This window comes from Adiantum capillus-veneris, chromosome 11 (genome assembly GCF_014529385.1).
Source record: "Adiantum capillus-veneris isolate H3 chromosome 11, ASM1452938v2, whole genome shotgun sequence".
Lineage (NCBI taxonomy): Eukaryota > Viridiplantae > Streptophyta > Polypodiopsida > Polypodiales > Pteridaceae > Adiantum > Adiantum capillus-veneris.
In genome coordinates, this window is record NC_140941.1 from 133313627 (window position 1) to 133325846 (window position 12220).

Below are 12220 nucleotides of genomic sequence, written 5' to 3' on the forward strand. Positions count from 1 at the left end.
ACACATGTATATGTAACAATTAAAAAAAAAAAGAAAAGCCCTTCAAAGACAACATTGTCTTTGGTCTACCTTTCCATAAGAAGGATAAATTTTAAAAATAGCCCTTTGTAAGAAAATCCTCAAAATTTTGCCACTTCTCTTAAAGGGAAAAACTGACCTTGAAGGGCTTTGCAACCTTAAAAAATGTTCAAAAACTGACCTTAAAGGACTTTGCAACCTTAAAAAATGTTAAAAGATAAACCTTGTTCCCAATTGTCTCTTGTCTTTGGCTAACATACCCCACTGCGTGGCAATGCGACCTAGCGTGTCAATATGTGACAAATGCCTTCACAAAATCCTGAAAGTAGCATCACGATATGACTCGTCAACGACGAATAGATTCGATCTTTGTCAATCCTCTCATAACTCTCAACCCAAGTAATAAACACAAGTCTAGACCAAAGAGTGAAAGTGCCTTTGAATTAAATCAAACACACCCTAAATGTTCTGCACCAAACTCTTTGGTTTAGAGCGTTTGAACTAAAGTCTATGCTAAAGCAGCGGGATGAATGTCATGCGGCTTGACCCAGCCACACCATCGCAAATGGAGAGGAATTGAATAAAGTACCTACTGCAACTCCAGGTTACTCTCTCTCTCTCTCTCTCTCTCACACAAACACACACAGCACGAGACGTGGCTGGCTCAAAGGGAGATGAATTGAATAAAGCATCCCCCCCCCCCCCCCCCCCCCCCCCCCCCCCCCCCCCCCCCCTCTCTCTCTCTCTCTCTCTCTCTCTCTCACACACATGAAGTGTTGTAGCAAGGAAGATCTGGGCTGAAGGGAAGGGCCAAGGCCTTCCTCCAAAAGGCATTTACCTACGCTTGCAACTTGAAGGCCTGCCTCTTGGACTTTGATTTATGCCCAACTGACTGTGACAACTAAGCCGACCTTGTGATGCGTTTGAGAGAGCGGAGGGAGAATCAAAGATCTACAATCATGAGCTCTGTTGAAAGAAGAGGAACACAAAAGTGGTGGTGATGGTGAACATGATAGAAAAGTGAACGTGATAGTCGACGTGATGGCATAAGTCATAGAAGAGATGATGATTGCAATAGACACAATAACAAAAGTGAACGTGACAGTTTATAGGATGGCAAAAGTCCCAAATGAGAAGAAGATCGTAGTAGACATGATCAACCACGATGGTGAAGATCCCAGTAGACATGATCTACATGAGAGAAGTATGAAAGACGAAGAGACCATGATAGAGAGGATAAATATAGAAGGGATTGTAGCCAAATGGATGGTGATGGAAGGACTCACAAATAGCATGATGTTCACAGGGATAGATATAATAAACATGTTGGCAGTGACGACAATAGTGAATGCAGATAAACGAGGAGGAGAGATCAAGATGATAGAAGTCCTAGCTCTTCAAAAGGGCATCAACCAAAGGAGCTTGAGCTGTTCAATGTTTACCGAGGTAGGGTTTCACAGAGGAGCATGAAAATGGCTCTTCTAGGCGACCACTAAAGAGAAAGAGTTCACTTGAGAGATAGGAAGCTAAGTAGCTAATTGTAAGGTGCAGCGGAATGAATGTTGTATTTTCTCAAGATTAGTGATCTTTATTGCTCAAGGTTCCTTTTAGTTCTTAGGGAAAGAGAGAGCTTTCCGTCTTATGGAGAGTGCTATGATCACGAACAAAGTGAGTGGATATTGTGCGTGCAAGTGAATGAGACTGAGAGAACGAGAGAGAAGAGATACGACACTGAGAGGTTGTAAAACCCTCCTCCGAAGGCCCCACTCTCGTCGGCGAGAGACGAGAGTGGTCTACTTTGATTGCGCAAAGGTGTACAATGCGGATGCAATGGATTGATGCAATGGGACTATGCCGACAACGACGACGGTGGTGACGACGACGACTTAATGGTTGAAATCTGGGATCTTCTATATGCTGAATTATTGGATTGTTTCGGGGCTGAATTGGTCGACTTCTATCTGCTGTCCAAAGGGGGAAAACTGCTGAGGTTCTGAGTAGTATTGGGGTTGCTTCACACGGCTGAAAATCCCTGTTTTGGCGAGGGACTTAGGGCTGAATAAAACGCCTTGAACAACCAAGTTCAAGGCTGCGTTTTTATGGGCTGTTTTCGCAGGCTAAAAACGCTGAGGATCTGAGGTCAAGGCTGCATTTTTATGGGCTGGATCCTCTGCTGTAAAACTTGTTATGGCTGCGTTTTTACCAAGGCTGGAAGCTGATGAAAACGCTGGAATCTGTTGCTGTTGGCTAGCGTTAGTAAATGCTGAAAAATGTTGATGTGGTCAGGAGAAAAACGCTAGACTTTGATGCCTTCTGACGATGCTACATGCTGGGGGAAAACCGCCAAGAAAGGGAAGCTTCTATGGTGATGGCTGATGCTGAGGATGGGGACTGCCCGGCGAGGATGGAGTCCATAAACGCTGGGGGTGCTGGGAGGTACTGAGAAGTTGCCTGTTGAGCGGGAAGCTCGTGCTGCCTCTTCTGCCAGAAAGTGCTAACTTGGGTTTGCTTATATATTAACTTAGCAAAATTGCCCTACCTACTTTTGTTGGAAAGTCACTTAAAATAATAAGTGAAAATACCAATAAATAGGAAAATAGGCTAAATGCACTGGAAAATTTCCCTAACTGATGCTAATGGATTTTGATGGGAATTTCGATGATTATGCTGTGTGCAACTGGAGGATATGCATCTACACTAAGTGATTGGGCATGCACGGTCTACGAATAGACTCACAAAAGTGCCAGATCATTTCTAATCTAGACTGGCTGGACTGACTGAACCCTGTTATGCTGTAGCTTGTCCACGGACACATAGGGTTGGATGTGTCACGTGACATCCCCTCCTTTTCAAAGTGAGGTACTGATACTGAACTGTATGGCGTCGAGGGAGATCGCCAATAGCATCCGGAATCCTAGAAGGGACTCTTCGCCGGCCCACTCTGATGTGTGGGTTGTGCGATACTTGAACTTCATAAAGGTCTGCAACGCTTACTTTTTTGGGCCGCGTCGAAAGCGACACAAAGTCTTCTGTGGCTCCTTCCTTGCTTCAACTTCGTCTAGAGACTTGCTTCTTCCTTCTTTAAGAATCTCCATGGCTGAAAATTCCTGAAACCACTTCCAACACAAAAACATGAACATACCTATTCCATGTAAAGTGAGTGGAAAAAATCTCGTCTTCCTCAAAGACTGTGCATGCAATGTAGATGAACCAATAGACGGAGTGATAACCCGTTCATCAAACACATGCAAACAATGAGATTGAATCTTTCCTGTTTGATTGAAATCAATCAACTGTGGCAAAACACAATGGAAATGCCACGCTTGGTGCTCAAACTTTCATGTGCTCATTCGGAAACTGTGTCATGCCAAGGAAGAGACATGGAATGTGACTTCCTTGAATGCATACTTTTCAGCATTTCATGAAAAATCCGCATACATTCGTGCTCATCCATGAGAGAAATGTGCTCAACATACAATATGTCATGCCTAGTAAAAGGGATCACATAACGATGCTGACTAAAATACAGGAAACGATCACGAATGAAACATTCGAACAATGTGTGCGTATCAATCATGCGAACAAATAATACTTCTTGTGAGGGTTCTTTGGACCTAGGCTCGAGAGCCAAGATCTCTTCTTCCTAAATGATCGAATCGTCTTGTGGGGGTTCTTTGGACCTCGACTCGAAAGCCAAGATCGGTTCTTCGTGATTGATCGAATCTATAACGAGGTTAGGTTCGCTAGAAAAAGCATCCACTAACACATCATCCTTGTGAACAATCACATCATCTTCATGCAATTCATCATGCTTGTCTTTTTCATCCAAATCATCATGTAAATCATTATCATTCAAATCATCATCATGGTTCACACAATCATGCAAATCCTGTGTGTCATGCTGTGGAGAAAGAGAGACGGAGAGAATCTCCTTATCCCGAATTCTTTCAATCTTGTCCTGCATATTAGCAATGAGAGATGGAGAAGGAGAAGTATCCACTCTATGAAAGATAGTAGGAGAATCACTTTTGGCATTGAGAGTTAAAGTGTTAGCCTCCCAATCAACGAGAGGGTTTATTTCACGAAACCATTTCATGCCTAAAATCATATCACATCCTGAGAGAGGAGAAACAACAAATCTTCTAGTGAAGGAAGTCTGTTGAATTGCAAACAACACATCAAGGCACTCCTTCATGATGAGAGCGTCCATACCGGGACAAAAGCCAGAGACCTCGATAGGAGATCTCGGACTAACTTCGAGGCGGACTCTCTCAACAAGAGAGGGGCTGATCACATCATGCATACTACCTGGGTCAAACAATATGACAAAACGGTGCCCCGACGTACGACCATAACATTTAATGAGAGAATCATCAATGGGAGGGTCCTGAGAAACTTTGGGCACAATCGTGTTATCATTCATTGCATTGACAGATGTAGTAGGTGCTGTGGGGTCTTTAGATTCATTCGATTAAAGCTTAGGACATGTTCTTTTTATGTGACCCTTAATGTGACAATGAAAACAACGACCTTTCTTAGTATAAGTGCTTTGTTCTTGCGAAGTGATGTAACCTCCTACAATTCCTTGTGCTACCTTTTCATCTGGAGTAAGCGTAGGTTTAGCAGTTGTGTTAGCCTTACCCTTAGATTCATTGGAAGAATTCTTTGATGAGAGACTGTTGGAAGATTGGTTAGAAGAGTTATCATTTTTACCGTTCTTACCGTTCTGAGGGTTCTGAGAAGTCTGCGAGGTACTTGTGGAAGTCTTGTTCTCCTTAGGCTTTTCCTTGTTGTGCTTCATCTCGTGGGCGAGAGCAATTGCTACCGCTTTGTTGAGATCGATTGGATCGAGTACCTCGACATCATACTTGATATACTCGTCCAATCCGTAAAGAAATGCCTCCTTGCGCTTCGCATCCGATTTGCGTAATTGAGTGTCGAGCTGCAAAACCCGATTAGAGAAAGACATAACCGGCATACCGTTTTGCTTGAGAGCTCGCCAATCGTCCTTCAGTCGTGCAAGGTATTGAGGTGGCATAAACCGCGCCTTGAGCTTGTCTTAGAAATCAGCCCAACTAAAAGAGAGGGGCGTGAAATTGTCAGCTGCCTCTAGGTGCGCGGCTAGCTGTGCCTCTTGCCATGCCGGGTACCAATTTATGGCATCACCGGCAAGGTACATAGTTGCTGTCAAAACTTTGCTATTGCCTGTTTTCTTAGTTGTCGCAAAATAAGCATTAAATTGATGCAACCAAGAATGAATAATAGTAGCATCCATCTTATCGTCATACTTACTAAAAGTAAACTTCTCTGTGACTGGATTGTGCGAATCCGCATCGTGGCTTGCGTCACTTGACGAACTCCCACGATCTTTGGGTGGTTCGGTCTTCGAGGCTAGGACTTGGGAAATAAATTCTTGATTACGAATCTCCCTTTGAGCTTCTCGCTCGGCGTCCCTTTCTGCTTTGCGTTCTTTTCGTTCAGCGCGCTCGCGTTCGAGAGCAAGTTGATGTTCTTCTTGTTTTGCGGCAAGAGCAATGCGCTCACGTTCCTGAGCAAGGCGATTTCTTCTTGTCTTGTAGCAAGTGTGGCGTTTCTTTCATCGCGCTCGCGGTCCTTGGCTTCTTGTGCACGTTTCTTTGCTGCTTGTTCTTCTGCTTTGCTTGTGAGTTGTGCCAATGCAACTCGATTCGTTTCTTGTTGTTGTGCCATCATGTCCAACATCGACTTGACCATCATCTCCATAGGAGTGAGGACAACTCGTGGCGTAGATGGCGAAGGGGGAGGGTTGGAAAAATCTCCCGGTGGGGAGAATCCTTCGTCGCCTCTCTCATGCTCATCACTTGAATGCGAAGTATCCATGCCGCTTTGGGTGATGACCATGCACTAGGATCTTTGGTTCTTAAGTTCACGAGGAACTTGGTTCTTGAGGGTCTTGAGGTTCTTGAGTTCTTGGGTTCTTGAGGTTCTTGAGGGTTTCTTTTGCTTGCAAATCGCGTTGGAGAAGGATCTTCTCTTCACCCGAGTTCTACCCTTTTCTGCGGGCGCACCCCTTGGCGGCCTTGCGCTCACACTAAGGTTTCTTTTTCCCACCTCACGTCGATTGGCCGGCCGCTAAGTGCACGGTCCGCTCTCAATGAGTGAAAAGAGACACAAGGGGAGGCTGGACAAGCCCTTCTTTCTTGGGATTCCTGTCACTCTTCAACAAAACACGATTAGGAATCGCCACGCCCAAGTAAACTTGGGTTCGTGCGATCGCAACAAGCAAAAAAATTTCTTGTGGTTCTTTCCTTGAGTAATGCAGAACACTTCCAAAGCTCTGATACCAATGTTAGGTGCAACAGAATGAATGTTGTATTTTCTCAAGATTAGTGATCTTTATTGCTCAAGGTTCCTTTTAGTTCTTAGGGAAAGAGAGAGCTTTCCGTCTTATGGAGAGTGCTATGATCACGAACAAAGTGAGTGGATATTGTGCGTGCAAGTGAATGAGACTGAGAGAAGGAGAGAGAAGAGATACGACACCGAGAGGTTGTAAAACCCTCCTCCGAAGGCCCCACTCTCGTCGGCGAGAGTGGTCTACTTTGATTGCACAAAGGTGTACAATGCGGATGCAATGGACTGATGCAATGGGACTATGCTGACGACGACGACAGTGGTGACGACGACGACTTAATGGCTGAAATCTGGGATCTTCTATATGCTGAATTCTTGGACTGTTTCGGGGCTGAATTGGTCGACTTCTATCTGCTGTCCAAAGGGGGAAAACTGCTGAGGTTCTGAGTAGTATTGGGGTTGCTTCACACGGCTGAAAATCCCTGTTTTGGCGAGGGACTTAGGGCTGAATAAAACGCTGGAACAACCAAGTTCAAGGCTGCGTTTTTATGGGCTGTTTTCGCAGGCTAAAAACGCTGAGGATCTGAGGTCAAGGCTGCGTTTTTATGGGCTGAATCCTCTGTTGTAAAACCTGTTATGGCTGCGTTTTTACCAAGGCTGGAAGCTAATGAAAACGCTGGAATCTGTTGCTGTTGGCTAGCGTTAGTAAATGCTGAAAAACGCTGATGTGGTCAGGAGGAAAACGCTAGACTTTGATGCCTTTTGACGATGCTACATGTTGGGGGAAAACCGCCAAGAAAGGGAAGCTTCTATGGCGATGGCTGATGTTGAGGATGGGGACTGCCCGGCGAGGATGGAGTCCATAAACGCTGGGGGTGCTGGGGGGTATTGCTGAGAAGTTGCTCGTTGAGCGGGAAGCTCCTGCTGCCTCTTCTGCCAGAAAGTGCTATCTTGGGTTTGCTTCTATATTAACTTAGCAAAATTGCCCTACCTACTTTTGTTGGAAAGTCACTTAAAATAATAATTGAAAATACCAATAAATAGGAAAATAGGCTAAATGCACTGGAAAATTCCCCTAACTGATGCTAATGGATTCTGATGGGAATTCCGATGATCATGTTGTGTGCAACCGGAGGATATGCATCTACACTAAGTGATTGGGCATGCACGGTCTACGAATAGACTCACAAAAGTGCCAGATCATTTCTAATCTAGACTGGCTGGACTGACTAAACCCTGTATGCTGTAGCTTGTCCACGGACACATAGGGTTGGATGTGTCACATGACACTAATATCTTTAGGAGGCTTGGATTTGAGGATTAGCCCAATTATGTTGGTGAGGATCCAGACTCTTGTATCAAGACGAAGGCATTGAAGAGGAGCTTGAAATTGAGCTCAATGAGGATGAACCAATCTTCTTAAGAGGGCAAGCAAGGTGCGTCATTTATGTGTCACCTGTGAAATTATAAGCAATCGAGATCGTTGTGATTTCAAAGACCTATAATGACACAATTTGATTTAGCCAAAGAGAGGAGACAATTGGAGCAACACCAAAGGACTATGCTTGATTCCATCGCAAAGGATTTGAATTGTTCTTGGGAGGATCCTATACCAAAAACAGGAGTGCGGTATAATGTTACTTCCTTGTTTGGTTCTAATCTTGACCTCTCGTCTTATGTGCCAACGAAAACATTCACTACATTCATGACATGCTTTGCAAATTGGACAGCGGCAATGTCTTTAAAGTGACCAACAAATCTTTCCATTGATAACTCATAAAAGTCAATTATTAGCATCCAAATTTTGAGATCTATGAATTTGCTTCGATTGCACGCTAGACTATGGGGTAGGGGCACGGCTTTTATTCTTTATAATATTTGGAGAGACAATGCCAACTCTTTACCATACTTCCGTATGGCACTTTTGCATATCTTGCACTCTGTGGTCTGTAGTTTGTGTCATTTCTCATGTCGCGATGACAAGTTCAACTAGGCTCATGCTTTGTGTTGTAGCTTGTTCTTCAGCCTCGCACAGTCGGACAAGACAGTTTCTCGCTTACCAATAGTCTACTTTTAGTTGTACATTTCGATCTCACTTGCTGCAAATTACTTTAAGCACATTGTCATGTTTTCTTCACAATAAGTTTTTGATGCCAAGATTTGTATGCGTCGTGACTAGGAGAAGGCCGACCAAGCATGAGTAGTTTGGTTTTAAAATGCCAACGTGAGTCTTCCCTCCTTGTAGAATCCTTTGGATTCGTGGTAGTGTATTGGAACTTGGAGCTTCCTAATGCCAAAGAAACTATACAAGATGGGGCATCTTGAAAGCCTTGCACAACTCCTTGAATAATAGAGATAAGAGGGTTGCTCCTTCTCGAGAGGGCTGCTCCTTCTCGACTGCTAGTTGACACATTGAAAACACTCTCATGGTTGGTTCAAAAAGTAGCCATTGGTTGACCTTCTCTTGGTAGCAAGAATTTTTCCTACATTGTCTATCCTGTTGCTGCAACAATTGAAGACTTGGGGTCCAAAAATCGTGCGCAAATGCTAGAAGCAGCGTGTGCATAGAGTCGCCTGTCAAAAGACGTGCTAGACGCAGACACCTGTTGGCCCCAAAGATTGGCGCCCCTTTTGGTATTTCTTTATTGCATTCAAAGAGGGAATAAAACTTGCGATTTCCTACGATTTGTCCCGCATAATCCGGGCTGAAAATGACCTGTTTTGGGCCAATTTCGGTAGCATAACTATACTAGAACGCTTCATAGACAGTATCCTCACGCAATAAGTGACTTTCTCGGCGCATAGGGACAATTTACAAACCTGGCGAGAATCTGTAGCATGATGAGTTCTCTGTTTTTTGCCCTGAAAATGTGCCAGATCACCCGCACAGCAGTCCCTCGTGTCCTTGGACCTCCTGGGAGTATTAGGGACCGTTTAGGGCCGAAACCCTAAACCTGCAGAAATACACAGCAGGCTGTATTTCCCTGTTTTGGGCTCTGTTTCGCTAGCCGGTCGCATCCGTAGCAAGTCCTTGAGCTCCGGCACTTGCAGGGCTACTTGCCCTTTGAATCGGACAAGATTTCTCGCGTGTAATCTCTCCGAATTCACTTGTACTTGCGGGGGATTAGCAACTAGCTAATCCAATACCTGTGCAAGAGGCTCTTGCCTCGGCAATTGCGCATGAACCCACACAACTGTACATACAAATGAAAAGCCCTCGAGCGGGGCATCACGTTTTTGTATTCAAAAGGGGAGAGAGGTGCACGAGAGCAGAATCATCGTGCTACATAGTGCAAGGGAGAAGCAAGCTTTCCATTAAAGCTTCAACACCTGCATCAACTACTCACACACTCACTATAAGTCACAATGAGAGAGAGAGGCAGCCCTCAAGTGGATTTTGTGCCAATTCTTGACTGAGGTGGCAGAGTTTGACCTTTTGAGGCTTGTGGTGCTGCCAAGTATCCACTATGCCTCTTTTGAGTTAATTTCCTAGTACCCACCGACTTAATAAGTGTAGCGAGGGGCCTAAATGACTTTGAACTGAGCCTAGACACCCTTTTACTGCTCGGATTCCAGTGCCGGTTGGCCCAACCAACTCGTGGCGACAAGGCCTTCCCGTCGGCGGGCGAAACTCTTGGCCATCGGTCGTTTTACACTGGCCACACAATGTCCGACCATTTATAACTTCAAAAAGAGGGTCCCAAAGATTAAAGAAAATCATTGGAAAGAAATCAACAACTAAGGTTAGCAGTTGTCACGTCCTCGTGACATACCCCCCCCCTTGAAATCACAAACGTCCTCGATTGCATGCCATATATACATGCCATTGATGATCTTGTGTTGTTAGCACGCGTTTATCATCGCATGTACACGCAAGAAAGGTCCTAACACATAGATACAAATGACTTAATGAGACCTTCATACTTTTGTCATTTCCACCTATGATAGAAGTGAGCATAATACCTTTAACACTTGAAGAGCGATGCACACTTCTTTTGCATTGAATCCGAATGTACATTTGATGTGCTAGCTCCATCATTACCCCTCCTTTGCACACGTTGGGTTGCGGCATACATGGCTATAACCGAAAGGCCTCAAGATAAAGCTACAATACATTTGGTGACTTTGACAGTTCTTGAACTTCACCAAATAGCGTCTTGCAACCTGTCCCTTAACTTTTCTTTCTTTATGTGCCAAGATCTCATCAAGTTCATCGACTTTTGGCTGATCTTCCTGTGGCATATCTTCTGAAATTGCCTGAGTGTCAGGCAATTTTAGCCTATAAGCAACATCGTTGATCTTATCAAGCACTTGAAAAGGCCCATAGTAATGCATGCTGAGCTTCGGTGTCAGAACACGAGCACTACGTGCCAATAGAAAAGAACAGACTGAACAGACTTTTAGCACTTCAATAACAATTGAACTGAGAGAGAGAGAGAGACAACACGCGACACGGAGTGGTGGAATTCCACCCTAGAGATATTGGCCCCAAACCTTGGCGCCCCTTTCGGTATTTCTTTATATTGCATCAACACAGTACAAGCCAGTACTCCAGACTCTGTACCTTCTCCAAGAAGCATGCAAGAGAATGAGCCCATGGCCTCATATTTAAAGGCCCTAGGCCCCAAAAGCAATTTTACATGAAAAGCCTTCAAACTCAAAAGCAATGCCAAAAAGCTGCCAGCGTATATCATGGAATTCCGTACAACTGCCACGTCAGCAGTCAACGCAAAACGTAGAAATCGGTGCAGCTTGCCACGTCAGCACCGTCAACATAATTTCCAGAGCCTCCGTACAGTTGCCACATCATGAGTTCCATGCTATGTATGTGTGAGGGTCCAACTTTATTCTAAATGCTTTCATGTCACTTGGGCCCCATCGGACGGGGTCCCATAAGTTGGTAGGACTTCTTTTTCTGCTGTTGCTTGTCTTCTTAGGGTTTCGGTCCCTTGGTTGGGATCTGCAAGTTGGCTCCATTCTTCAGGGCTTGACACGTCAGCAGTATGTGACATTCGGAAACAGCCTTTCCTTGTTCTTCATCTTCTTTAACCTTGCCTTTTCAAACCGTAAAAGTACCCAATCACCAGGTGAAAACAAGTGTTCACGTTGGTGACGATCAGCAGTCCTTTTCTGCTTTGCCTAAGTCTTCTCCAAGGAAACTTTGATTTTCTTATACAATTTATCCATGTTCTCAACATATCGATCTGCCTCAAAGATCTGGTCCTGTGTATGCAAAATGGGAGGAACCTTTTTGCCACCTCAACAATCTCAAAAGATGCCTTGCTTGTGGACAAATGCACCGTATTGTTGTACGTATACTCAAGCATAGGTAAATACTGTTCCCACTTGCTCTTATTATCTGACACATAACATTTCGGCAGATCCAAGACAATAGAATTAGCCTCTTGTGACTGTCCATCAGTTTGTGGATGAAACAAAGACGAGAACTTGAGCGTAGTGCCCATGTTCTCAAATAATCCTCTCTAAAACAAACTTATCATGCGAGGATCACGATCACTGACAATCGATTGTGGCATACCATGGTACTTAAACACATTGTACATGAACAACCGTACCATGTGGTCAGATTTTATCTTCTTCCTGATAGGAATAAAATGGGCTTGCTTGCTGAACCTACAAATAATGGTCCATATATCATCATTGCTTGTCGGCATTCTTGGAAGATCAAAGATAAAATCTGTAGCAATGCTTTCCCATGGCTTATCTGGAATTGGCAGTGGCTGTAATAACCCTGGTGTCTTTTGCCTGTCAAACTTGACCTTTTGGCAAATCACGCATACTCGCACAAAGGCATCCACATCTCTCCTCAAAGTAGGCCAATAAAAGAATGTCTACCGCTTTCACTGTCGCA

The 12220-nt window shown here is 44.4% G+C and overlaps 1 protein-coding gene across 2 annotated transcripts in view; it reads left to right on the plus strand.

Annotated features, from left to right (window-relative positions):
- Positions 1 to 465: 465 nt before the first annotated feature.
- LOC147448039 (tRNAse Z TRZ4, mitochondrial-like) overlaps positions 466 to 12220 on the plus strand; it is a 146677-nt gene continuing 134922 nt past the window's right edge. Inside the window, exon 1 of one of the 2 annotated variants that reach the window (XM_086523932.1) lies at positions 466 to 622. The gene's annotated coding sequence lies outside the window, so the exon portion shown is untranslated. The remainder of the gene's footprint in view (positions 623 to 12220) is intronic. The other variant, XM_086523931.1, reaches the window with a different exon arrangement.